Here is a 27553-nt window from a genome sequence, read left to right on the forward strand (position 1 = left end):
ATGAATTGGGGGAGGAGGATAATATTAGAATGTTTACAAAATTGTTCTTAATTTATGCTTAATATTCTTAATTATAATCCATACTGGGCTAAAAAATTCTGTTCTTTTAATATTGATTTATGCATACATCAAGGGGATTTTTAAGTCAAACTGCACAGCTCTCTTTTCTAGAAATGTTCCAAGCTATACATTCCTCATGCTAACAGTTTCTCATAAGTGAATTTCCTAACTATATGCCTTCCCCATTTCCTCATTCCTTTAGTCTTTCTCTGGACTGAGGCGCCAAGGATAAAATTGTGGGGAGAACTTTTAGATACCACATTAGATATAATTGAACATTACCAGCTTGCAAACCACACTAAGGAAACACAACTGAGTATCAGTGTCTATAACTTTTGCTGGGCTTCTCCAGTAGTCTGAGCACCTGGGTTTTTAGTTGGAATTTTATTCTTCAAAGTAATTTAAATGTTAAATTTTTTAAAACCGATGTTAAATTTTATAAATGAACACCAATAACACCACATTTTTGAGAAGTAAATGGCATTAGCTTCTCTAATACTATAAAGCAAATCTAAAATTAAACTGGAATTTAGTTTTCTACTTGTTCATTTTTATCTCCTCCTCAAAGATGAAACTTAGTATTGGTCAAATCATTGTAAATTAATAAATATTATTTTGAACCCAATCCAAATAAGGCAGTACAAAAATTAAGCACTGATTAATAGTTCTTATAAAGGTAATAAAATATGATTATGATTAATGTATACTCTACCCAGTATCCTTATTTATTATTAAGATATGTAATTGTATCCCAAGCTATTAATGATTATTTTTCAATGTATAGTTCACAGCAGATAGCTGCTATTAGGGGAAAATTGTTGGCTATTTTAGGGCCAACAGATTAAAAATTTTTACACCAGCTTCAGTGATGTAGTCATAAAGCTCTGAAGAGTAGCCTCCAGGAATATGCACCAATTGTCCTTTTAAAAGTTTTTCCTGCATTAAATCTTGGAGTGGCCAGTCAGGATTTCCTTTATTGCTTTAGTTATTTTACATTTAGATAGAAGAGCTCGCCTGACTGTTTGTGTAGGTTTTTTTTTTTTCTTGTGTGATTACTACAGTTATTTGTGTTTACTTCCTTGTGTCAGTTTCCCAAAGACCATTTATTTGTCTGTGATTCCTTTGAATTTCCAGGAGCTAGCATTGTTTAGGACAGCTACATTGGGCCTGTTCAAGATTCTAGGAAAACACTCTATTTAGATTCACTGAGAAGCCCAAGGAAGGTTAACAGGAATACAAATAGTGAGCAACTGTACATTTCTGCCTATACATGCATTTCCTACTTCCTGCTGAATTCACACAATTTATGCTTCTTTGTGATTTATTCATTTATTTTGTTGGTTGTATCACTTGTCTGACAGCTAGTGTGGTGGTATAGACCAAGAAGAGAAGGATGTAATTGAGGAAACTCTGGAAGACGGGAGTATTGGCATGGAAATCTTCTGACAGGTACTTGCTGGTCAAGCCAATTCCACAAATAATGGAGGGACAACACCTGGCCCCAGAGCCACCGAGATTAACATCTCCCTGTTCAGCACTTTGCGGATCCGCTGGAGCACGCCGGCCCGGGAGGAGGCGGACAGGGCCTTCCCGCCGCTGCCGCTGCCCTCAGCCGGCAGGTTTCTCGATTCGTGGTCACCACATGGTTCGGCGGCGGGCTGGCGGCGGCGGCGGCATGCAGCTGCTGCTGTAGGTGGCTTCGGGAGGGATTCATCGCGGCGGAGGCGGCAGGCGCGGAGGCTTACCAGAAGGCGAACCGGCGCATCGTGCGCCGGCCACCGGGCCCGAGAACGCGCAGAGGGACCCGGCCAGCGGCCGCGGCCCGGAAACGCAGGGAAATACCCGCGACTGGTGCCCGCCGCGGCCGCCCAGCCCTGCCACTCGACTCCTCTCCAGCCCCAGGGTGCGCACCCTCGCTCCGGGGCCGCCGCTGCCGGCCTCCCGCCCTGGCTCTTACCCGAGCGCCGTCCCCCGAGTCCTGGCACGCCCCGCGAAGCGGTCGCGGAGGGAGTCCGCGCGGGGGCGCCGGGCGGCTGGGCGGCTGAAGGAACACCCCGCGAGGAGAGGGGATGGAGCTCCTTCTCTGCCCGACCCCAGGTCTTCTCGGGACGAGCCGCGACAGTTGTGCTGGTGACGCCTCAGCCTGTCCCCGGCTCTCTCGGAAAGCTGCCGTCTGATCCTAGAGTTTTAAAGCTACTGCAATAGTCTAATCCTTCAGTTCAGTCCTGCCACAGTTTGTCTCTGCCACTGACCCACAAGTCCTTGGTATTGGCGTATGGCTCCTGAGACTTGCAAGTGGGCCCCTCTTCCAGGCTGTGCACCCCGGGTCCTCTGTTGAGGGATGACTGTGCTATGTCACAGGTGAGTGCCGTCCCCCCAGGGCAGTTCTGGGCTGCTGGGCTGTGTTGGGAGGCTCCCAGTCTGCTCAAATGATGGCTGAATGGGGCTTTGTTAATTCACACTGCTCCCCCTTCCCAGCTCTGGGACATTCAGCTGAGGTTGCAGGGAAGGCTAATGTCCACGCCCAGTTTTGTGGTGTGTGCCTGTTATTTGAAGCACTTCCGTCACACTGGGTTGTCTGGGGGCAGCTCTGGGCTATGGGGCTGGCGATGGGCAGGAGTGTTTCCTGTCCACCAGGATGGTGGCTGTGAGCGGACACCCCCCTTTTCTTGGGAAGTTGTGTTGTTTAGTGAATTTTCTCAGCCACTGGATTATTCCCTTTTGTCTCAGAGCTCTCTTAGTTCTGCTCTTGACTTGACGTGCCCAAATTTCAATTCTTTGAAGCTTTCTGTATTGAGCTTCTTAGAGTAATTGTTTTAGAAAAAGCAAAAAGGATTTAAAAAAAAAAAAAAAACAAAAAACGGCCCTCCTCAGAGATCTAATGGGTTATTGAAATGCTAATAGACAAAGCAACCAGGGCCATTAAGGAAAGGTCCCCAGGGCAGAGAGATCAGCCTTGCTTCGGGATTTGCATATGTGCCTCAAGGCCTGATCTCCGCCCTTCTCCTTTCTGTGTTCACCAGAACTCCAAAAATCCTCTGCTTTTATTTTGGAGTTTTTCGTGTTGTTTTTTTTCTATGCCTGTCTCCTCTCTGCTGGGCTGGCTGCTCTCAGAGTCTCTGGTGTCTGGTCTCAATCTATCTATGGTTGGAGTTTGAATCAGTAGAATGAGTTTCCGATAAGAGCAGCCACTGCAATTCTCCCTTCTCCTTCCTGGAGCTGACAGCCCCTCCTCCCCCGGGACTGAGTCTGGCAGGGAGGTGCGCGGGTCCCCTGGCCGCAAAAACTTACAGATTTCGCTGATCTCAGCAGTTCCACGTTTTCATGAGTGTTGTATGAAGTATGCCCAAAGACAGATTGCTCTGTGGTGTCCAGTCCACGCAGTTCCTGGCTTTTTTACCTACTTTCCTGGAGGAGTAACTAAAACATACAGCTCACCAGTCTGCCATCTTGCCCCGCCTCCCCTATGTTTTCTTCTAGGAGTTTTACGGTTTTATTTCTTATATTTAGGTCTTTGCTCCATTTTGAGTTGATTTTTTTTATATGGTGTGAGGTAAGGGTTCACCTTCATTCTTTTACATATGTTTATTCAGTTTATCCAGCATCATTTGTTGAAGAGACTATTCTTTCCCAATTGAGTGGACTTGGCACCCTTGTCAAAAAACAGATGTGAGAATGTGAGGGTTTATTTCTGAACTCTCAGTTCAATTCCATGGGTTTATATGTCTGTCCTTGCACCAGAACCATGCTGTTTTGATTACTGTGGCTTTGTAATAAGTTTTCAAGATGTTTTTGGCTATTTGGGGCCCCTTACCCTTCCATATAAATTGTCTTTTCCATTTCTGCAAAGAAGTCTGTTGGAATTTTGATTGGGATTGCATTGAATCTGTAAATTGCTTTGGGTAGAACTGACATCTTTACATATTTAGTCTTCCAATCTATGAATGCAAAATGCAGTTTTCTATGTATAAGTCCTTTACATCCTTGGTTAAAGTTATTCCTAGATATTTGATTCTTTTAGTTGCTATTTTAAATGGAAATGTTTCCTTGATTTCCTCTTCAGATTGTTCATTATTAATGTACGAAAACACTACTGATTTTTGCTTGTTGATCTTGTACTCCACCACTTTGCTGAATTTGTTTAGTAGCTCTAGTAACTTTGTTGTGGATCTTTCAGGATTTTCTATGATTAGAATCATGTCATATGCAAATTGGGAAAGTTTTACTTCTTCCTTTCCAACTTGCATACCTTTTATTTCTTGTTCTTGCCTGATTGCTTTGGCTAAAACTTCCAGTGCAATGTTGTGTAACAGTGGTGACAGTGGGCATCCTAGTCTTGTCCTAGCTCTTGGAGGGAAAGCTTTTAGGCTTTCACTGTTAAATGATGAGGTGAAACCAAGTATTTTAAGACCAGGGCCTATAGTTGGGAGTCCCAGGCTTCCCATTGAAAGGGGGCCATTAAGTATGATGTTAGCGTTTTCATATATGCCCTTTATCATATTAAGGAAATTTCATTCTATTCCTAGTTTTCTAATTGTTTTTGTCAAGAAGAGGTGCTGGATTTTGTCAAATGCCTTTTCTGTATCAGTTGAGATGATCGTGTAGTTTTTTCCTTTGTTGTATTAATGTGGTGTATTACATTAATTAATTTTCTTATGTTGAACCTCCTTGAATATCTGGGATATTTCCCCCTTGATCTTGGTGTATAATTCATTCTTTAACGTGCTGTTAGATTCAGTTTGCTCCATATTTTGTTGAGGATTTTTGCATCTATCTTCATAAGGGATATGAATATGTAATTTTCTTTTCTTGTGGTATCTTTATCTGGCTTTGGTATTAGGGTTGATATTGGCCTCACAGAATGAATTAGGGACTCTTCCCTCCTCTTCAATTTTTTCTGAAGCATTTGAACAGGATTGATGCCTAATTCTCTTCTTGGAATGTTTCATAAAATTCACCAATGAAGTCATCTGGTCCTGGGCTTTTCTATTTTGGGAAATCTTTGATTACTGACTCAATCTCTTTACTTGTCATTGGTCTGTTGAGCTCTTCTGTTTCTTTTTGAATCAGTGTAGGTAATTTGTGTGTTTCTGGGAACTTCTCCATTTCATGTATGTTATCCAGTTTGTTGGCATACAGTTGTTCATAGTATCCTCTTTTAATGCTTTTTTATTTCTGTGAGGTCAGTAGTTAATCATTTCTGATTTTAGTTATTTGCATCCTCTCTCTGTCAGTCTAGCTAAAGGTTTGTTGATTTTATTGATATTTTCAAAAAACCAACTTTTGGTTTCAAGGATTCTCTCCATTGCTTTTTATTAGCTATTTCATTTATCTCTACTCTAATCTTTGCTATTTCCTCCTTCTGTTTGCCTTGAACTTCATCTGCTCTTCTTCTAGATCCTCCAGTGGTAAGGTGAGACTGGGTATTTTAAGTCCAGGGCAGTATAGCTGGGAGTCTCAGACTTCCTGTTGAAAGAGGGCCATTCTCAGGTCTGATTATCAAAGGAACTCACTTCCCAGGGAGAGCACCGTGGCCCACCTCTGACAGTCCTGGTTCGAGCCCTGCTACCCACCCTGCATCCCTGGAGACAGACACTGCAGCTCCCGGCTCCCTGAGCGCCTGGCCTTTGGGACCCCACTTGCCTTCCTGCTTGCCCTTGTGCAGTTCCCACATGACTTCACTTGCTGACTCAGGGGCTGGGGTCCTGCCAGTCTTGGATCAGGGGGTACAGACTCTCCATATTGGAAGGGAGAGTGTCAGTGGGTGACAGGGACAGAGTCTCTGGAGGACAAAACCCTGGAAAGGACTTTCTTTGGTGGGGAGATGTTGGTTCTTAAAGCTAAGTTTTTTTGTTGTTGTTTTGTTTTTTTAGATTCAGTTTTATTGAGATATATTCACATACCATACAATTATCCATGGTGTACATCAACTGTTCATAGTACCATCATATAATTGTGTGTTCATCACCCCAGTCTATTTTTGTACATTTTCCTTACACCAGAAAGAATTAAAATAAGAATAAAAAATAAAAGTAGAAAAGAGCACCCAAATCATCCCTCCATCCTGTCCTATTTTTCATTTAGTTTTTGTCCCCATTTTTCTACTCACCCATCCATACACTGGATAAAGGGAGTGTGAGCCACAAGGTTTTCACAATCACACCATCACACCATGTAAGCTACATAGTTATACAATCATGTTCAAGAATCATGGCTACTGGGTTGCAGTTTGATAGTTTCAGGTATTTACTTCTAACTATTCCAATATTCTAAAACCTAAAAAGGGATATCTATATAGTGCACAAGAATGCCCTTCAGAGTGACCTCTAGACTCCATTTGAAATCTCTCAACCACTGAAACTCTATTTTGTTTCATTTTGCTTTCCCCTTTTGGTCAAAAAGATGTTCTCAATCCCACGATGCCGGGTCCAGGCTCATCCCCGGGTGTCATATCCTGTGTTGCCAGGGAGATTTACACCCCTGGGAGTCAGATCCCACGTAGTGGGGAGGGCAGTGAGTTCACCTGCCAAGCTGGCTTAGAGAGAGAGAGAGAGAGAGAGAGAGGTCCACATCTGAGCAACAAAGAGGTACTCTGGGGAAGATTCTTAGGCACAATTATAAGTAGGCTTAGCCTCTCCTTTGCACTAATGAGCTTCATAAGGGCAAGCCCCAAGATCAGGGGCTCGGCACAACCAAATTGTCAGTCCTCAATGTTTTGTGAGAGTATCAGCAATAACCCAGGTGGGGATGTCCAAACATTTCCACATTTTCCCCCCAGCTCCTCAGGGGGGGCCTGCATATACATTTTTATTCTCTGCCCAAATTACTTTGGATGTATCACTATTTCACACTAACCTGTGCAAACCTACCAGATCTCACTTCCTATCCAAAGTTCCATGCAATTATGGTGTTTGAATAAAACTGGACCATACAGATTAAATTATTTAGTGTGCTGTAGAAGATATATATCCTGCCCCAAATAAGCATCTCTTCCCTTGATCTCGCACAGAAGTTGAAGTTTTAAAACACAAGTCAGTATTGTCCTTTACCCTTTGGCCTGATTTACCTTAGTCCTAACCAGATCTGCCTGAAACTAAGTTTTGATGCTTGGAAAGGCAGACACGTTCTGAGACCTTCCAAGGGCCCGTGTACCACGTGGCAGGTCCCCTCTTCTCTGGGGCCTGGCAGGGGCCTCTCTCCCCAGACAGGTCGGCGTAAAGACAAACCTCCTGCCCGTTGGCTCCTGGTGCCATCCCAGGGAAAGAAGGGAAGCCTTCAGCACAGGCTGGCAGAGGGGAAGGGGAGGCTGCCCGTGAATTCTGGTTGTGTGATGAGATGTCTGGCCCTAGCAGGGGATGGGAGGTCACAGGGACCCTGGACAAGGCATTTCAAGTGACATTTCTTACTGATCTGCCTCCTTCTCCTTCTCAAAGCACAGATGTTGGAAATATTAATTGCTCTGCAAGGGCTGGGGAGGGCCGGGCAGGGGACCTGAGGGCTGGAGGCTGGGTTGTGAAGCCTCAGCTCAGAGATGGCTCAGAGATGTGCCTCTGTCTTGGCAGGAAAGAGTCACAAGAGTGGCTTCAATCACGAGGCTTGGCTCGATCTTCACCTCTGGAATGTCAAGTCTGCTTTAACTATGACTCGAGTTCATCTGGTATGTTGACTGTGGTTCATTTCTACCCGAAATGCTATGTTCTTGGCAGATTTCTAAATGGTCAACTTAGAGAAACTGACAGCAAATACGAACACCCTGAAATGAAGGCTGGTTGGAAAGCAAAGGATCTGCTTTCTGACCAAACACTTGAGATACACTTGACTTTGGTCAGTCAACAAATACTTATGAGGTATTGACTCTGGGATAGTCACGTTCTCTTTGACAGGTGATTATGAGGAGTAAGTGTGATTCATTCATCCATTTACTCACTCAGTGGACAGCTGAGGACCCACAGGTCCCAGGCCCTGGGTGTGCCACGCAGAATTCAGCAGTGAGCGGAGTTGGGGTGCCCCTGGCCTCACGGGGCTGACAGCTTCGAACGAGGAATTGCACATGTGATGAGGGTTCTACAGAGAGTACAGATGCCACAGAGAATCTTTTCTCTTTCAGAGCCTTCTCCTCCTCTAGATTCTCCGTTTTAATAAACAGCCTCCACCTCTGCCTCACCCCCATATCCAACCTACCACTAAATTCTGCCAGCCTTACCTCCAAAGCACCTTCTGGACCTGTCTGCTGTCTTCTCTCTCCCTTCCTCTTCTCAGTCAACTCACCATCTCTCCTCTGGAGGCCCAAAAAGCCTCCTTTAGCTAATTTATCGCCCCTGTTCACTCTTGCCACCTACGTTCTCTCCAATGCGTTCTCCGCTTGGCAGTCAGAGTGATCTGCAAGAAATGTCGATCATTTCACTCCTCTGCTGAAAATCATGTCATAGCTTTCCGTTGCACTAGGAATAAAATACAAATGCCCGAACCTGGCCTGCCCAGCGTGATCAGCCCTTGCGTATTGCCCTGCCTCATGCTCAGTTCCTCCTTCCCCCAAATCTGGCCATGTTGGCTGCTTTGCAAGCCCCAATCTTTCCCAGTTCAGTCACACACCTTGCTATGAAGTTCTCCCTTCTATTCTTGGGACTAAACTCTTGGTCTCAATTTAAATCTCTGGCTTGCAACCTAAATGTCACCTCCTCTGAGAGGCCTCCCAAGACCACCCAATTGTGTTGTAAGGCTTAAAAATCATTAGTAGGCACAGCCTTGACATCTGAAACTTGGGAGTGCCTAGGATGACCTAACCCCACGTCCCCTCCCCACTCTGCTTCTGGGGATGAGGTCCCCTTGCCCCACCACCCTCCTTATGAAATGGACCACATATGGTTCCTGCTCATCCCTGAGCAGTGAGTTTCAATTCTCTGCCGGCCCATGGGATTACTCAAACTAACCAGTCACATCCCCCCACGGGAACCAGGGGGCACCTCACCCTTTTGGTACTACAAAGCCTGCTTCCTGCTGCCCCTGCCACTCACACTGCTCCCTAGTGTGTCCCCTGGGCGAGTGTATGTGACTCATAAACTGCTGTCCACCTCCTCTGTCCACTGTTGGTCTTGTGTGTTCATCCAGCCCCATAACCCTAGGGCGGGAATCCCTCCCTCACCAACGAACTGATTAGGAAGAGATTAAAATGCCGCTCTGGAGTGGGCGCCCCTTTCCTCTTTCTTAAGTGCTTTTCTTCTTAGCTTTTATCTGCATAATTACGCAGTGATTTGAGCGTTGGTGTGCTAATGTCTGTCTTTCCCATACATGGGAAACCCCAAGAGGGCAGCGGCCACTGATGATTTGTTGAATTCTAATTCTCCACCACCTCACGTAGGGCCTGGCACATAGAAATGCTCAATAAATACTGGCTGAATGAAAAAATAAATGAATACATTTTCTGCATCCTACAGAGAAGGGGAGGAGTGAGGAGGAACCAACACTCCTAAGATCCTACGAGTTTAATATCTCATGACAGCAGCCTTGGAAATGTAATTACTTTGTTTTTCTCTCTTCTCTCAAAGCCTTGTTTTTAAAGTTATCTTTTTCCCTACTGAGTAGATGTGTGCTTTAACCCTTAGGGCAGCAGAAGGGAAGGGATTGCAGGTTTAGTAACGAGCAGTGCTTGTGAAAGTCAGACCACCAGAAGGAAAAACTTCCTGTCAAACAGAACATCTCATGAAAATCACAAAGCACTTGCAGAAATAAATTGGTTGCTGTAGCAACAGTCTTCTAGTGCTCCCCCAGAAGAAAAACGTAGGAAGAGGAGGGAAAAAAGTCAGCCAACTCTGGCTTAAGCTTGAGAGAAGGAGCTGTCCAAATAGAATTATAGGACAATATTGCAGAATGCCTCACTATACCAACAGAAGATGATGCTTGGCATGCTTGCCTGGGTTTGGGCGATATACTCTCTTATCCAGCCTGATTTGCCATTTCCACTGCCTTTCTGGCTGGCTCCTGTGGGTGAGTGTTTGACCCCGCAGATTATGCCTCCTGTCACTCTTAAAGTTGTATCCCAGCTCCCGGAAACTTGCTCTTTGAAGAGACCCTATGTTGGATCCTTCTGTAATGAGTTATCAACTCCTAATAGACTCTCATTGGAAATTCAGATTTTTGATCTGTATATGGTTTTCCAGAGTGGAATCCACCCACTTGTGCTAGGAGAGTTCACCAAAGGTATCAGCCTGGGGAGTGAACTCTCAGAGGCCATTCCTGATTGCACCTCTGGGTTCATGGGGAACAGCTACCTGCATAAGGTGGGGAGGGGCTATGGGAGGGTGGATGCAGACCCCATTACCCAGCCATGTTTCTGATGAAGTTCAGCCTCAGCTGTTTTTCTCTGGGCAGTTACCTGTGGAGCCTGAGATTCCAAAGAAGCACAGAGAACACTCGTGTTGAAGGATCTTGGTGGGTGGTAGTCCATGGATTTTGTAGGCCCATTTCACTCATTTATCTTTGTCCAATGTGCATTGTTGAATCCCCTCTGGGATTGTGGCTTCTAACCCCCAGAACCTGTGAATATGTTACATTACACGACAAAGGGAAATTAAGGTAGGAAACAGAATTAAGGTTACAAATCCGCTGACTTTAAGATGGAGAGATTATCCTGGATTATGCAGGTGGGCCCAATAGAATCACGAGGTTCCTGTAGATGTGAGAGAGGGAGGCTGAGGAGGAAACTGGGGTGATGTGATGAGAGAAAGACTCGACATGCTGTTGCTGGCTTTGAAGACGGAGAAAGGCGGCCATGAGCCAAGGAATGGGAATGATCTCTAGAATCTGGATTGGGTAAGGATTCTCCCCTGGAGCCTGCAGAAAGGAACACAGCTCCAAATTTAGCCCACACCTTGAATTTAGCCCAGTGAGACTCATTTCAGACTTCTGAATTGCTGTGAGATAACAAATTTGTGTTGTTTTCGGTCCGTACGTTTGTGGTAATCTGTTATGGCAGCAGCAAACACGGGTGCCAAGCCCTGGGCTGGATTTTGGGGAGGACCGAGTCAAATGGGCCGTGGCTCTCACCCTCACCAGCTATACCCCAGAGAGGGAGGCAGGTGAGGGAATCAGCATTTGTAGTGCATTCAGGTAGGTGCTGGAGGGCCGTGGTCAGAGCAGGCTTTTCCAGAACCTTTTGAAGGACTAGCTAGTGACAGCGGGAAGAGGGTGTGGAAGGGCCTGGCATGAAAGCAGCGGGGGAAGAGGGCACTGGAAACCAGGTGGCCGAAGAGAAGCAACGCCATCATGGTTGCAGATGGCCTTGAGAGCAAAGCTAAGGAGCTTGGATTTCATCCTGAAGCTATAGCGGAGCCTCTAAAGGATTTTGAGCAAAGGATTGACATGTTTTGACAGAGCTGGCCAGAGAAATCCAGCCAGAAGCACAGTCAGTCAAAAAGAGAGCCACGAATTATGCTAAGTGAAAGGAGCCAGACTCAAAAGGCCACTCATTGTATGATTCCACGTGTATGAAAACATCCAGATCAGGCATTTCCATAGAGCCTGAGAGCGGATATTAGTGGTTCCGGGAGCTGGGGGGAAGGGGGAATGGGGAGCAACTATTCATGGGTGTGGGGCTTCCTTTTGCAGCGATGAGAAAGTACTGGAACCAGATGGTGGTGATGTTTGTACAATATCGTGATTGTACTTAATGCCACTGAATTGTAAACTTTTAAAAACAGTTAAAAAGCCAATTTTATGTTGTGCATTTTACTACAATAAAAAAATCCCAATTTTAAAAAAATAGAGCCAAGTGGATCAAAATAAAGGCTTTTGGGTTCCCTGGGCTGAGAGAAGGGTCATCCTGCTCAGAAGAGAGAGAGCTGTGAGCTGCTCCCTGAGGCCTTCCTCGACAGGGCTCCCCTTTCCCTCCATGCTGGCCTCCCTTTGGTTCCCATCTCATCTGAGCCTTGATCCCGTGGGCATCATATGACCTGCTTCAAAGAAGTCTCCAGAACTCCACCGGGGCCCCAAGGGGAAACAGCAAATGGCAAACAAAGCTGTGGTCACAGGCAGAGCGCTGGGCCTGCCATCCTTTCATGAATTAAGCATAAACTGTAAAAATTGATCATTTAAGGGATAATTGCCATTATTTTCTAATATAAAAAAGCAAGGAAGAGTGGCTGTGATGGATCAAGAGCCAGAATGAAGAGAGGCATTTAATTAATTTCATGAGCCTGCTGGAAAAGCATTCCCGATGGAATTGGGGGTTGCCTTGGGCCATGCGGGCTGTGGCCGGCTCTGCAGGGCAGCCGGACCCCTGGGATGGGGGCCGCCCTGGGCAGGGAGCCCTTCCGAGTGGGCTGAGCCCTGTGCAGCCCTCTGGAGACCGTCCTGCAGAGGAGAGGAAGAGCAGGGCGGTCCCTGGTGCTGCCCAGGGACATGGGGTCCCGGGACCCGGCTGCTCTGACTTGCACGAGCACCAGGCGGGCTGCTCGGATGGGGCAGAGGCAGAGAGGGACAAGAATCTGGGCTCTGGAAGGTTGAGGGCAAGTCCAGACAATCAGCTAAGGCCCCTGTCCTCAGTCCAAGCCATGGGACCCCTTCCCCAGGCTGTGGTTCAGTGATCAAGGGCAGGTGGGCTTTGAGGAGAAGTGAACAGCCATCCCTCTTGGATCTGAGCTTGGGGAGCCCTACCCCTACACCTGCTCTGGTCCTTATGAGCAAACCCACCGACCTTCCTTGCTCTACTATCCGGATCCTGTCTTGTCACTCCTTTCTCAGTTCAGGTGGCTTCTCGGGTGGTCGCGATGAAAATATTCTATTTAAAGCCCATCAGGCCCCCAAGTACTCTACTAAATGCTCTGTAAATAGCACCCTGTTTCATGCCTTCCACAACCCCACATGGTGGACGTTGTTCCCATTTTACAGATGAGCTGCCCAAGGCTCCAGGGGTGAAGCCATTTTCTGCCAACGCAGAGGTAGTGGTGGAGCCAGGATTCAAAGCTCGGTTCTGGCCCGTCAAGCCAATCTCCTGCTCTGAGCCACTGGCCAGGGGCCCACCCTCTACCCCTCGGTCGAGACACATGCTGGGTGAGGTTGCTCTAACCGAGAGGGGAGGTTCTGGTGTTCTGTGCAGCCGACTTTCAGAGGCTTGCCTTGGGAGCTGGGTCTTCTCCCGAGCAGACCCGCGTTCTGTGCTGTTGCGCGGTTGCCCAACCGGTCAGCAAATGCAGATGAAAGGCTCGGACCTACTCCTGGATCCTAGGGCCCCCTCGCTCCCCACTCCCTCCCTCCTACCTCCACGTGGCACACAAATCTCTCACCTGCACCCTCTAGCACCGGGCCAGAAAACACAAATTTCCCTTTGCTAGAAGCCCCACTCTTTCACACCTCATCACACAAACACTGATCAAGCCCTTGCTGCTTATTGAACAACAAGCCAAAGATCCAGAGTCAAAGGCCAGAATCTGCCCTTAGGAATCTCCTGGTGCAGGAGAGGGGACGGACAAGCAAGCAGGTGACAGCAATTCTCCATGACAAGGGTTGCGATAGGAGCCGGACAGGGGCTGAGGGATTCCAGGGAAGGGCTCCTTTCCCCGTCCGGGCAGAGCTGTGGGGAGGCGGGGATGCTTCTCGGAGGAGGGGGCATTTACACAAACTCCCAGCACGATGAGAAGAAGGTGGAAGGCTCTCGCAGGTCAAAAGCACAGCTGAGCAGAGGCTGGCTCAGGGGAGGAAGGGGCCCTAGGGGAAAGGCCAAGGAGTTTGCATCTTTTCCTGAAAGCCATGGGGTGTCGTCAGAGGAAGTTAAGAGCAAAACTCCTTTCCAAAAGATCAAGCTGGCATCAGTGTGGTGCAAAGACGGACAAGAAGAAGTAGCAGCTTGGGCTGGGGCAGGGGCAGTGGGGATGAAGAGACGGGCAGAGATTTGAGCTAACGAGGACAGGGCTCTGGGATTTTTTCTCAGACGGAGATTTCCATGCAAACGAAACCAAGAAGGAAACAGAAAAAGGAAGGCAGCCGTTTGCATCCCTGATCCCTCGTGGTCCTTAGGACACGGTGGCTGTGTTTATTTTTATGCTCAGTCTTGGGCTTTCTGGATGCATCACTCAGAATGGAGCGAGTGGCGCCTCGCTGACACACGCATGATTCATGGTCCCTGTAATGGGCGCTGGGAAAGCTGGTCTGGTCCCTGCGGCCGCTGGAGGCTAATTGATTTAATACATCATCTGAGGAACTTCTGTTTCCTGAATGGATCTGAAAATTGCATTGACTCGCCAGCTGCAGCGGAGAAGGCCTTAACGCAGACAGTCCAAATGCATAAACGGAGGTGGCTCTGGGATCAGAGGGGCTGTTTCTGCAGGTGAGAGCTGCGCCTTGGAGCTGTTGTCTTCCCTCCCTCCCCAAGGGCTTGGAATGAGCTGCGTGGGAGGCTATTTGAGGGGCAACGAGGGGCAACAAGGGCCACGTGTAAGGAAACAGATTTCCCCCACAGTGGGGCTGAGATAATGAATGTTCTCTCAGCAGCTCCCATCTGAGGGAAACTAATTGATTCCAATTTTCATTTTACCAGGTCCCATAATTCTTTATTATGCCTGCTTTTATGACCTGGGAGACTTTGGTGCCGAGTTGCTGTTAATCCACACCACGGCCATTTATCACCAGCAGGACAAATGGCGTCTGGGGTAATTAGAAGGATGCGTGACCCTCACTCCGCCGCTCATCTTTAATCATTTGAGACAGGTGCATCAGTTTGGAGCTAAAGGCAGAACTCTCTTCCCTCCTGAGAAGGAAGAAGGGGACAGGGAGCCTCAAAGGAATTTCAGAGATGAATCTGCAATCGCCGTCGCCTTTCCTCCGGCACTCCAAGAGAAATGGTAAGGTTTCCGAGAGCATCCCGGGTCCAAATGATTCCCTGGTGGCAGGTGGCCTGAGACGAAATTTATTTAAGAAGAAAAGGTTAAGCTATGTCTGCACGTGGGCCTGGCATTCTCTTCCCCAAAGCTGCCTGGGCAAAGTTCCAGGGAGCTGGGTGATCAGGCAGGTGTTCAAAGACTTGGGTCACTGCTGCTCTCTCCTCATTGCAAAAATACAAGTCAGCTCCTCCTGCGGCTGACTTCACAGGTTCCTGAGTGCACGGCCTCATTCATTCACTCACTCAGCCACTCACTTACTCTACACACGTTTACCAAGTCCCCGCAGTGTGTCAGGCACTGGGGAGATAGAGATGAATAACACACGGGGCCCTGTTGTCAGGGAACTGGCTTTCTGGTAAGGGAGGAAGCAAAAGGCAAACAAATAAAAGAGCTGTAGAGCTTGGTATGTGCAAAGAAAGAAGCAGGTAGAGAAGGGTGCAATGAACCCTACTGGATGGGAGAAGGCCTCTGAGCTGGGGGACTCCAGCCCATTCAAGCAGGCGAACAGAGCGTGCAAAGGCTTGTGGCGTGGAGCAGGAAGGAGACTTTAGGGAAATATTAACAATTGGTTTGGCTGCAGTGGGAAGTTCAAGGAGAGGAACAGCCATGAGAGCTGGTTCTGCCTCACTGAGCAGTTTTGGTTTTATTCTAGAAGCAAAGGGAAGGAGAGACACTATCCAATGTGCAAGGTATGCATTTTAGAAAGAGCACTCTGGCTGCAGTGAGGAGGGGCTTTGAAAGGGACAGAGCTAGAGAAGGGGAGATTGGGTAGGGGAATGCAATGCAGGAGCCTGTCCTGGGTTTGTGGCAGTGAGCGTGGCAAGGAGAGGAGAAAGGAGATAAGATCATTAGGACTTGGTGAATTCCTGGATGTGGAGGGTGAAGGAGAAAGGGGTAGTGATGTTTTCTCCTGGGATCCTAGCTTGGGGGTGCTGGATAAGTTACAGAGCCCCTATCCATTTTAGAAATGCTTTCAGCTGAAAGGATCAGAAATTTGACTAACAGTGACTTAAGTAATACAGGCATTTAATTGTCTCACATATTGGGAAGTCTGGAGATGAGCCATCTCTGGCTGGTTTACCATATCAACAGTATCATTAAAAATCTAGGCTCTTCCTTTCTTTCTGTTCTAACCATCCTTGATTTTTAGTTTTTAACCTCCTGGTTGCAAGATGGCTGCTGCAGCTCCAGACATTTTCATGGCCTTCAAGGTAAGAGAAAAGGAAAAGAGATGACCATGGTAATGTCTGCTTCTTTTAATCAGGAAAAAAAAAAATGTTTCCAGAAGATTCTGTGTTTAAATTCTTGGCCAGAACTGTCAAATTGCCAGTAGCTGCAAGGAGGCTGAAAGTAAGTTGTCAGCTTTTCCAGTGGAGGCAAGTAAGGAAAAAGGGCATTGGGAATGGATATTGAGTCAGCAGTGTCACCAACCAAGATGAAAAAGTTAAGGAGGAAAGTCAGCACAGCCTGGAGCTTTGTGGTAAGAGAGATGAGGAGAAAGAGCAGCCTCTACCCAAGGGGGTTATGGCAGAGCAGGTGCTGGATGGAAGGAGCCTGGTGTGCTGGTCCTGGGCTTGTTTGCCCTCAGATCCATTCCCTGCCCTTGCCCTGCTCTGTCTGGCTGCCATGCCTTGGCTCCAGGGTTTGCTGGCTCCCAGCTCATTCAGCCAATGGGAGGTTCTAGGAGGAGATCTGAGGGTGGGAGGAAGGGAGAAAGTGGGTGTTTCTTCCCTTCCCTGTCTGTCTCCTTGCAGGCTCCAACTCCTGCCTGCTGTGGTCCCAATGTCCCCCGGTTGACCCCAATCCCCCCTCTCTTTGTCCCTCCAGGCTGGGAGTGACTGCAGCCTCCTGCTGCTAATCTCTGGGTTGCCTCACCATCCCAGATCCTCCGTCTCCTGTGTCACCAATTCCCTGGATTAAATTCTCTATGTTTTAAATACTCAAAATGGTTTCTGTTTTCCTGGTTGGATCCTAACGGATACGACTGTCTTTGAAGAGGCTGAGAAGTGTAGGGCAGTTTGTTTCCAGTGAAATGAGAGTGATCACAATGAATAGGTTTAGAAAGAGAGGGCAGCTGATGGGTGCTGGAGAAGAGCTAAGCTGAAAGGGAGAGAGGGAAGAGGGAAGATGGAAGACTAATTACTGGTTTCCTGAGTTGGAATGGATGAGAGGCCTGGTTGGAATGGATCCAACTGGATCCACGGCTGGGAACTTCGTTAGGCTGGAAGGCAGGGGAATACTGGAGGCAGGAGTCTGGAGTCATTGGATATCCTGGAGCAGGTGGTGATAGATCTACAGCCACAGTTTATACACGGAGTGAATTCAAGATGTGACACTCACCCAGTGCACTTGATCAATAGCGAGAAAACAAGGCAGGACATTTACACTTGCATTCCCTGCTAAGTCACCTACATTTTTGCTTCTTGTGAATCTGCTAAGACCTAACTCTAAGGATTGGACTATGCAAAGCTCTGAAAGGCTCAAGCTGGGGAGGCTAGTTGTATCAGGAGAAGTTCAGTTATGCTGCAGTAATAAGCAACCCTCAAATCTCAGTGGTTTAATGCTACAGGAGTCAATTTCTCACTCATGCTTCACGTCCACTGCGGGTCCACACAGAAGTTCTCCTCTCAGTCACCCAGGGACCTATCTCGTCACACACGGCCAGGATTCCCACAACTGTGGAGAGAAAACACTGTAAGCTGTGTACCAGCTCTCAAAGCTTCCACACTGACACCTGCCACTTCTGCTTGTGTTGCATTGGCCAAAGCCAGTCACACGTCCACCCCTAACTTCATGTGCCCGGGAGGAGGAAAAATGGAATCTTTGTGAACAGACCTAATGAGTCCATCCCAACAGCGGTGGTCTGGGAGCTGCGAGCCAACTGCCCTGCTGCTACTGCCCGGGGAGGGGAAACCACTCACACTTTAGTAATACTTTACTAAGTGCCAACACTGTGGTCGTTAGCTGTGCAGACTTCAGCTAGATTTGTAAACGCCATGAGGGCAGATGTCTCAGGTTTGATCACGGGTGTGTCTCAAGAGCCTAGAATAGTAACTCATATTAGGTGCTCAATAAATATGTGTGGAATGATTATTCACTCACCAACCCTCACACATCCTTGATGAAGGAAGTATTGTGATTAATTCCATTTTGCAGTTGAGGAAACTGAGGTTCAGAAAAGTTAGGTAAATTGCCCAAGGCTAAACCCTCTGCTCAGAGATTGACATCAAAGTCCCCATAGAGCTGGCTCAGAGCTCGTTTCCTGTCCCTTGCCTGTGTTCTCTCCTTTGTGGCCAGATGCTGCTGCCCAACCCCCCCTACCCCCCATCACCCTGCAAGGAGGCGCCTTATCCCCTCTTGGAGGCAGGAGTGACGGCTTGCTTGCCTAAAGCTTGCAGTCCATTTTCTCCCTGGCCTCAGCCGAAGCCAGCACATCATGGTTCATCTGAGCTGATGGATGGTGGGCATCCTGATCCCTTGGATCCCCGAGCATGCTTGGAGTCATGTGGCAGGTCACCCACCTGCCTTGTGAGTGCCAGAACATCCATGACACCCTGGGATGGAGGAAGGGGGCTGACATCTGCGTGCACAGGTCACACGCCCCAGGTACTTCTCTGGAAGTTTCATCTGCAGAGGAGTGACTTGACCATCTCCAGCCAGTAGGTGTCTATCGAGGACCTACTGTGTACTGGACACAGTGCCAGGTGCTGGGCTTGGTCCTCAAGGAACTCAGTGGAAAAGCAGCATCCCAAAGATTATCACGGCAACTGGGGGTAGTTCTTGTAAGTTTAACAGCTTTGGTGGCATCAGAAGTCAATGCTTCTAGACCTTTGTCACATCACCCAGGGTGGTGGGCATCTGTTGCCTTTTCTGGTGAGGCAATTGTTCCCCTTTCTGCAGGCAGCAGCCCCCGATCTTCCCCGAGGGTCTGCTTTTCCCACTGGGTGCAGCCTGGGACTGTTAGTCCAGGCATCTGCCTGCTGATGGCCAAGGGGTATGGGTGTCCAGGGGACCAAAGGGAAGACATGGGTCCCTCCTGGCACAGGCTCCCTGGAGAAGGGGTTGCATGGTGTCCACTTCCCTGATCTCAGACTTTTCCAATTCTGTGAGCGCCTAACTGTATCACCATCTCCATCCAATGAAGTCCTTTCTGCCCAGCTTAGCCAGAGTTGCAAAGTCTGCTGCTTGCAACCGAAACAACCGATGTGCCCAGGGTGATTAATTCCAGAGCTGGAGGGCAACTTGGGGGCCATTTGCTCCAACACTTTCCCATAGTTGAACAACTTACGGCCCAAGAGTAAATTGGAGCCCGGAGTTAATGATGCCAAGGACTGAGAGCTCTCTGTGCATCAGCCACTTCTCTAAGTGTCCTCAGCATCACAACAGCACAATATGCCAGTGAGTGTGTCCATTTTAGAGACAGGAAACAGGCACAAGGATGTGGAGAAACCTTCCCAAACTTGCACAGCCTCGAAGTGGCAGTGCCAGCATCTCCCAAACACACGCAGCCTCGCAGTGGCCTGTCCGTTGGCTCCAGAGCCTGAGCTGTCCCCCAGGTTCTCTTCTTTCTCCCCCGGTGGCCCAGGGGCAAAGATCAGCATGAAGACTGGAACCTGGGACTCCTGGGTCCTGCACAGGGTCTAGCCACAGGCCTTCATCGGCTCTGAGGTCAACGAGTTAACTATCAGACTCATCTGCGTCCCTCCCTCCTTCCCCATTGTCCTGTCTCCTTGCCTCCCTTCCTTTTTGCTCTGGGCATGGCAGAGTCCCTTATTCTCTGCCATCAGGGGACTCGGGCTCACATGGCCTGTCCCACAGGGTTTACTCTGCTGCTGCGGTCATGGGATTTTACCCATCACAGACGGGCCAGGCCTGGAACCCCGAGGAACCCCTACAAGTTGATCAGGAAGCAGCTGGGACTCTCCCCCACAGGACATCCTGCATCATCTGGGCTCCCCCAGGTGACACCTGTGGACTCTGCAGGTCGGGGTGGGTCTCACAGCAGGGGGTCATTTGGATTCACATTAAGGTTTTCTAATGGCATGTTCTGTACTTTCTGGGAGGGGAGCAGAGCCCAGGGGCTCATGGTTTGTTCCATAAGTTTCATGCTTTGTGCAGGGCTTTCTGGTTTTCTGGCTATAAAGGAAGGTCTCACAGCTGTCCATGGGGGAGGCCCCCAAGAAGAGGCCCTTACCCTACCCACTCAGGCGTTTGCAAGGAAAGGGGGGCCACGGGCTCCTGCTCTCCCTCTTCGGTGCTCTTTGCTTTCCAGGTAGCCCCTCATTCAAGCCCTCAGCCTGGAAGGAGACCCTGCCCTCCTCGGTCCCTTTCTGTTACTGCCAACTCCAGCTGGGCAGGCCTCGCCCAACCCTGAGAAGCTCTCCTCTTCCGAGTGCTGCTGTTTCCAGAAGGGCAGGGATGAGCCTCCTAGAGGCCTGGGCAGTGGGGGGCCTCCAGCCCAGCCCACTCCTGCAGCCCCGAGAGCTGAGATGCCTCCCTGCCTTCCCCAAGAAGCAAAGCAGGCGGTGCTCCCTCCCAGGGACACCCCAGGGCAATCTCCCACGTGGAGCAGGTGCTCCCTCTGCTAGCGGGACTTTGCTCTTGCCTCTTAGTCAACCGTGCACCTGTCGTGTGTCTCCCAAAAAGACATGTGTAAGTCGTGGCCCCCAGAACCTGCAGATGTAACCTTATTTTGAAACAGGATTTTGCAGATATAATTGGTTAAAATGAGGCCCTATTGACTACAGGGGGCCCTAATCCAATATGACCAGTGTCCTTATAAGAAAAGGGAAAGTTGGACACAGAGACACAGACCTGGAGGGGAGAAGGCCACGTGAAGGCAGAGGCAGGGGCTGCAGCGATGCAGCCACCAGCAGGGCTCGCCCGGGGCTGCCGGCCACCACCGAGGCTGGAAGGGGCAGGAAGCAGGGGGACCCCCAGAGCCTTCCCAGGGAGCCCCGTCCCAGCAACCCCTGATTCCGGACTTCTCTGCCTCCAGAACTGAGAGGATGAATTTCTACTGTCTGAAGCCACTCAGTTTGTAGTCATTTGTTTGTGCAGCCCTGGGAAACTACAATGCCGCCCCAGCATTTTGCACGAAGGAGCATCTCATTGTTTTCTAAGGGTCACCGCCTGCACTGCAAATGGCTTGTTCTGTGCTTTCCAGGAGGGGGTGCAAAGCCCTGGGGCTCATGCTTTGTTTTGTTCCCCACAATCGATCATACCCTCCATGGATATTTAGGGGACACCAGTGAGCGTGATAATCCCCGAGACAGCTCTCGCCTCTATTATGCCTGGGCAGGGCAGACCGCATCAGACACGCAGTGCCAGGTGGGCAGTGTGAGCATCCCCTAGAGCAGGCAGCCGGGCACATCTAAGGGCCGGGAAGGCCTCCCCGGGAAGGTGACATTTAGATGCAGTCTGGCTGGACCAGGCGGCTGGGGTGGGGAGAGAACACTTCACGGCGACCCCCCGCGTGCCCCAGGAGGAAGGCAGCCGACATCAGGGGGCTTGCAATCAGACTGAGGGATCTGAAGGTGATGCTGACAGCAGAGGGGAGCCTTTTAAAGGTCTCAAGCAATGGAGGAAGAGGCCACACGCTCATCTTCGGGACTTGTCCTAGGAAACGAGCGGTGGTGGGATTGGCAGGCCCAGGCTCAGGGGGCAGCAGGAGCCGGCAGGGGGCTGTTGTCAAAACTCAGAGGAGACAAGGGCGTGGCTTGGGCTACGGTCATGGGAAGAAACTGGGGAGAAATAGGTGGATTCAGGAGACATCTCAGAAGTAGAATCAGTAGTGGCCTTTTGCTAGGCCCACCCTTGCTTGGTACCCAGCAAGCCCCCTGGCCAGCTTGCGTGAGACAAGATGATGTCTCCCTGCCCAGTGATGGGCTGTTGTGGCCTGGAGTTCAGCAGCCAAAAGAGCCTACGCCCCCTCTTCACTGCTTCCTAGAGCCGGAAGCCGCCCCTTCTGACAAGGAGATGTGCACCGCATCCCTGAGAACCTCAGCTGCTCTGGCTGCCCTCCCCTCTCCCTTTTCCTGCTCTGCCCCTGTGGGTTGCTTTGCTGCCCTCATCAATACCCTGGCACCACCCTTCAAGTCCCTTTCAGAAGCCAAACCTCACGGGGATGTGAGCACAAGGCCACAGCCGGTGGTGGAGCCCGAGGCCACTCAAGGACACCCTCGGTCCCGTGCTTTTCCCCGCAGCAACTCAAAAGTGAGACACCAACAGCTGGTCTTCAAAAAGCTGCAGGAAGGTGGAGAGTGAAAATCTCCCTCTGCCTCCCATCCTACCCCACTGGCCTCTTCTTGCCCCATCTCCACCCCAGGAATCATTTCAGTTTCTTATTTGTCCTTCAGAGTTTATTTTTCATATACAAGCACATGCCAAAAGAGATTATTGTTTTTCCCTATTTTTTTTAGACAAAGGCAGCATCCTTTGTCCTGCCCATTGCCTTTTCTCACTTAACAATACATCCTAGAAATCCTTCCATTTCAGTCTGTAACGTGCTTCCTGGTTATTTTCACAGGTGCACAATACTCCACTGTGGAGATACTCTGGAATAGATACAACCAGTCCCCTTTGGATGGACATCGAGATGGTAGTGCTCTCCCAAACAATGCAGCAGTGAACAACCTTGTGCAGATGTCAGCTCTTACCTCCCCAGAAGTGCAAGCGCTGGGTCACTGCTGCTCTCTCAATTGAGGGGCGCCTGCTGCAGCGGGAGGAGCTCAGCTTTGCAGTCAGACTGACCTGGGTTTGAATCCTGGCTCCACCACTCTCTAGCCATGTGACCCAGGCAAGGTCTGTCATCCTCTGCACGTGGAGGTAGATGCAGGACCTGCTCCTAGGACTGCTGAGGTTACGAGTGTGTATGCTTAGCACAGAGCTGTTCCGGGTTTACTGGTGTCAGTGTAACAAGATGTCGGAATAGACCCTTCCCACCGCAACGTCCATTGCACTTCCTGAAGTAACAAAGCTGCGAGTGCAGGTTTTCAAAGGAAAGCTTTAAGAACCTGCTCCACCACTCTGGACCCACTCACCCAGTCAAGAAATAAAAGCCCAGTAGGAAGAGGAGAGAGGTAGCCCTCTGGCCAGCTGCATAGCTGGAGCAGCCTCCACATCACCCACACTGCCAAGGGTGCCCCAAACCAAAGGTTTCCTGGGAGCTTCCTGATTTCAAAGATGGGTCCCACTGTTAACCCCAGGCCCTGTGTTGGTTGGAAAACATGGTCAGTGCATTCAAAGCTCTCTCAGGGCAGGAAACCCAGATCTGCATGGGAGTAGGGGAAGGGCAGCTTTCCTTCTGCTGCCCGCTGATCTAGAACCTGCGGCCCAGATGGGGGTCAGTCTGGCCCCTGTCAAGCACAGGATGGAGCAGTGTGAGATCTGGAGTGTTGGACCAGGCAGATCTGGTTCTGGGACTGCATCCTGGCTCACTGATGGTGTGACTTTGGACAGGTCACATGGTCTCTGTGAGCCTGGGGTTCCTCACCTGTAAGACAGAGGCCACACTACCTTGTTTCCCAGGCTTTACATGCATCATCTCACTGAATCCTCACAGCGACCCTGGGAGACTGGTGTCTTCAGTAGCCCCATTTTGCAGATGAGAAAACTGAGGCTGAGACCCACTCAAGGTACAAGGCTAATAAATGGCAGATGCAGAAATCCAACCCAGCTTTGTCTGACTCCCAAACCTGTGGTCCATTCTGCCACAAGCCCACCCACCAGCCCAAGGTTCATTCATCATAAAAGCAGAGCACTCAGCAGCAGCAGGACGGTCAGTGGTGCGCAGTGGGGTCGGGAGAAGTCCCCCTGCCACCCGGTTGGGAGCTGCCGGCCATCCCTGACAATGGGGGTGTCAAACATTCAGAGTCCATCCCCACCCCCAGGCTGGCTGGGGCTGCTGGGGAGAGAAGAGAGATACAGCTGGCAAAACACATTAGCCTCTTCTTCTCTGCTAATTAGTTTTGTGAAAATTTATTTATTTATCTATTTATTTTCATGGAGACAACTGGGGCTGCGGAAATGTGGTGACATGTTTTACATGAAAAGGAAAGAAAAAGAAGTTGCCACTCACTGTGCGGTTTAAATCATCTACCACGGGGGTAAGGAGCAGGAATCTTAAAGGCTCAAATACAAGGGCACGACTCGGGGAACCAGCAACGAGCCCCGGACACTGCTGGACACCAGTGGGGCGCTGGACTCAGTGCAAAAGCCTTGGAGAATGAGCGGGAGCAAGGTTGGGTTCTTGCACTCCAGGGGTTTGGAAAGAGATGCTCACAGCCCAGGTTGGCGTCTGCTGTGGTTCAAGGCCATTTCCCTGAGCAAGGTCACGCTGCCAGGATGCACTTCCTCACCTGCCTGCTGAGGAAGCACCTGCCCTCCTCCCAAGCACCAATCAAGCAGCATCTCCTCCAGGAGAACGTGCCAGGCTCTAGGAGTGGAATGCAGCCCTCCCCCCGGTGCCCCTTCCGGTCCCTTTATGTGCCACTGTAGCACTTGAAAATGCATCTCGGTGGTTTCCAGGTTTTTTTCCTTCCTAAGCATCCTGGTGACTCTTTCTTATTTCCTTTTTATGATCACATATCATTCCGTTATGTAGAGGCATCATAATTTATTTGAGTCCCTGTTGATGGGCACTTAGGTTGTTCCCAATCCTTTGCTAATACAAATAACACCTCAATTATAATCGTGAATAGATGCCATTCGCACGTGTGCAATTCTGATAGTAGAATCACTGGGTCAAGGGAAAAGGCATTTGTAATTTTGAAAGATATTGCCAAGTTGCTTCTCACTAGAATCCAACATCCATGTCTAAGAATGCCTGTTTCCTCTCCTGCCCTCCAGCACTGGGTGTTATCAATCTTCTATATCTTTGCCCATCTCATAGGTAAAATACGGTATCTCAAGGTAGTTGTAATTCTCCTATTATGAGAGAAGTTAAAAATCTTTTCATATATTTAAGAACTATTAGTGTCTCCTTTCCAGTGAACTCCCTGGCCAAAACCTTTGTGTAGATTATGACTGGCTTGTGGATTATTTTCTTATTGCTGGGAAGCAGTTCTAGATGATGAAGAATTTGCACTCCTGCCTTTTGATCAGAGCCTGGAATGACTGCGTCGTTAGTCTTGCAATCAGTTTTCTGCCCTGCCAGGGTTGTCCTTCTCCAAATGTTAAGACATAAAATTAAACAAGCAGATAAAATGGTCTGTGGAATCAGGTGATCATGCAGATTTCTAAGATTCAGAGGAAAGGAGCACATCCGGGTGCCATCCCCAAACGTGGAGATGAGACGCCCAGCCCCTTCCGCTGGGCGTGGAGTTGGGGTGGCCCTTGCAGGGATTCATGTGGTTTGTGCTGACTTATCTCTGCAGAGGCCGTTTGTGTTCGTGGGCTCTGTCCATATCTACGAAGTGAAGCCATAATATTCGCCTGCCTTACCCACCTCTGCTAAGTTTGTTTTCTCATCCCAATCCACTTGGAAGGTGGTTGACTGTTAAAATGGAGAAAGATGAAGAAATCAAGGGTATGTGCTTGGGAATAAAAGAGTGATGTGTTGGGCAATGTTCTGAGCTCTTTGAGTCTATCATCTCGTTGAGGCCTCCTAGCAACCCCATCATTCCCATTTTACAGACAAAGAAACTGAGGAGCGAAGAGATCAAGTATCTTGCATAGGGCCCCGCAGCTCACACGCAGGGAAGCAGGATCTAGTCTCAGGTGGGCTGGCTTCAGGGCTGGTGCTCTCTGCCACTAAATGATTCACCTTATCTGGCGCAGCTCAACAATTTTGTCTTTTGTCCTTAGGAGAGCGAATGACTATTCGAGCGATGGCAAATGGAGTTCATCATGTCTGCAAACCCTGATTGCTCAGTGGTGGCTGCCTGGAGCACCGGGTTGAAAAAGATCCAGGCGCAGCAGCTGGTCATTGACTACTGATGTCTGCCGTTCCCAACAGGGTAGTGGCAGCAGACATGGCTCATGTTTGCTGTCTCTGGACTATTCCGTTAAAATGTTTAGATCTTAGATCATGTGCCCCACCTTACCTGGGAACCCGATCTCCTTGGCTTCTAACCTTAACTCCCAGCCCTCTGGCTCGTCTCTCCAGCACCCAAACTCACTGCCTTTTCTCCCTGCACTCTCTAAAACGCAGCCTGTCCTTCACTCCTGTCTACCCCTCGCCCAACCATGACTACCCCAGCTTCCCATGGGAAATTGCCCACAGTCACTCCAGACCTCACTGACCTTCCTTTTCTTGCAGCTTCTTGTTGCAGTGATGTGGGATGTGGCATTCGTGGATGCAGGCTCCTCAAGGTGGGGGGCAGGTGGGGAGAACACACCCTTGGTCTCTGTCTCCCAAAGACACCAGCACAGAGCCTGGTACAAGTGAATACACAATAACTACTTGTGAAATATCCGAAGGAAACAAAGAATGATGGTCTTCTTTAGATGCTTTTTGTACATCTTGCCAACTCTTTGAGAGCAAGGATGGTGTCATCTACTTCTTTAGGGCTCCCCATAGCACTACTGTGATACACAAGAATAATTTCTTAAACTCTGTGGGGACAGATACTGAGGTAATAAAATCTCCTTCACAGGGTAGTTATTGAGGAATCTGAATGAGACAGAGGATAGTAAGTGCATGTAGCAGCACTCAATAAATATTTCTTACAAATAGTAATAATAACAATAATACCACTTACTGATTTAGGTGTTTTGACTGTACAGAAGCTATTTATTTCATGTATTATTCAATGCTTCTTTTTCACTGCCAATATTAATATATAACTTATATCAGTTAGCTTTGCCTGTGTAACAAACAAGCCCAAAACTGAGTGGTTTAAAACAATGATTTATACACCTTAAATGGGGTAAGCTTTATGGTATATCATTTATAAGTTGATAAAATCATTCTTAAAAAACACAACTGCAACAAAGAGAGCTTGCTTTTTGCTTAACAAATTAGCAAAGCTTAAAAAAAAAAGAAAGATTATGTTCACTGTTGGTAAAGTTGCTGGGGAAAAGGCCATTGTGGTAAAGTCTTTTTATAAAGAAAGAATTCTCAAGGAGGGTGCCACAGACTCCTAAGACTCCCTGGGACTTTTTTCAGGGTATCCAGGGGAGAAAAACCATTCTCATAATAAAACTAAGATATTATTTGACTTTTCACTCTCATTCTCTCACTAGTGTCCGTGGAATTTTCTAGAGATTCCATAATGTGTGACATGACAACAGATTGAAGCAGAAGCACATATGAGAATCTTGCATCTTCTATTAAGCCAGAGATTAATGAGATTTGCAAAAATGTAAATCAATGACCCTCTTTTCACTAAATAGTTTTCATTTTGGAAAATACTTAATTTTTCATAAAAATTTATTACTTATGTTAACATTTAATGGGTTTATTGTAGTTATTTTTAAATGGATTATTTTAAAAATATCCATGCTGTAATTCCTAGAACAATAGCCACAGAAGTAACTCATATAAAAAATTTCTTTGGATCCTCAATAATTTTTTTTTTTTTTTGAGTAAGCAGGTAGAAAGTTTATTACACATGCAGAAGGGCATGTGGGCACTCTCGCAAGAAAAGGGAGGGGGTGAGAGGCCCCCAACATTTGGG

General features: G+C 48.6%; 1 long non-coding RNA gene across 2 annotated transcripts; it reads left to right on the plus strand.

Moving 5' to 3' along the window:
- Window positions 1-2360: 2360 nt before the first annotated feature.
- Window positions 2361-27307, plus strand: LOC119514966. Of its 2 annotated transcripts, XR_005212899.1 has the most exons (5): window positions 2361-2421; window positions 14591-14894; window positions 22462-25461; window positions 25569-25652; window positions 25740-27307. It is a non-coding gene; the product is annotated as an uncharacterized LOC119514966 (long non-coding RNA). The 2 variants fall into 2 exon arrangements; XR_005212898.1 differs by having other exon boundaries at window positions 22462-25652.
- The last annotated feature ends 246 nt before the right edge of the window (window positions 27308-27553 follow it).

Source organism: Choloepus didactylus, chromosome 18 (genome assembly GCF_015220235.1).
Source record: "Choloepus didactylus isolate mChoDid1 chromosome 18, mChoDid1.pri, whole genome shotgun sequence".
Classification (NCBI taxonomy): domain Eukaryota; kingdom Metazoa; phylum Chordata; class Mammalia; order Pilosa; family Megalonychidae; genus Choloepus; species Choloepus didactylus.